Source organism: Juglans regia, unplaced genomic scaffold (genome assembly GCF_001411555.2).
Source record: "Juglans regia cultivar Chandler unplaced genomic scaffold, Walnut 2.0 Scaffold_15571, whole genome shotgun sequence".
Lineage (NCBI taxonomy): Eukaryota > Viridiplantae > Streptophyta > Magnoliopsida > Fagales > Juglandaceae > Juglans > Juglans regia.
This window is the reverse complement of record NW_023346147.1, coordinates 1-208: the sequence shown is the minus strand read 5'-3', so window position 1 is coordinate 208 and position 208 is coordinate 1. Positions and strand designations below refer to the sequence as shown.

Below are 208 nucleotides of genomic sequence, written 5' to 3'. Positions count from 1 at the left end.
CCCAGGCAGACGTGCCCTCGGCCGAATGGCTTCGGGCGCAACTTGCGTTCAAAGACTCGATGATTCGCGGGATTCTGCAATTCACACCAAGTATCGCATTTCGATACGTTCTTCATCGATGCGAGAGCCGAGATATCCGTTGCCGAGAGTCGTTATGTATCATGGTAAAGATGTCACCAACAACGCGCACACCGTTTCCGGGGCGCCC

General features: G+C 54.8%; 1 non-coding gene across 1 annotated transcript; it reads right to left on the bottom strand.

The window, feature by feature from the left end:
• LOC118345153 lies at positions 1-151 on the bottom strand. The gene has a single exon (XR_004798788.1). It is a non-coding gene; the product is annotated as a 5.8S ribosomal RNA (ribosomal RNA).
• Positions 152-208: the final 57 nt, after the last annotated feature.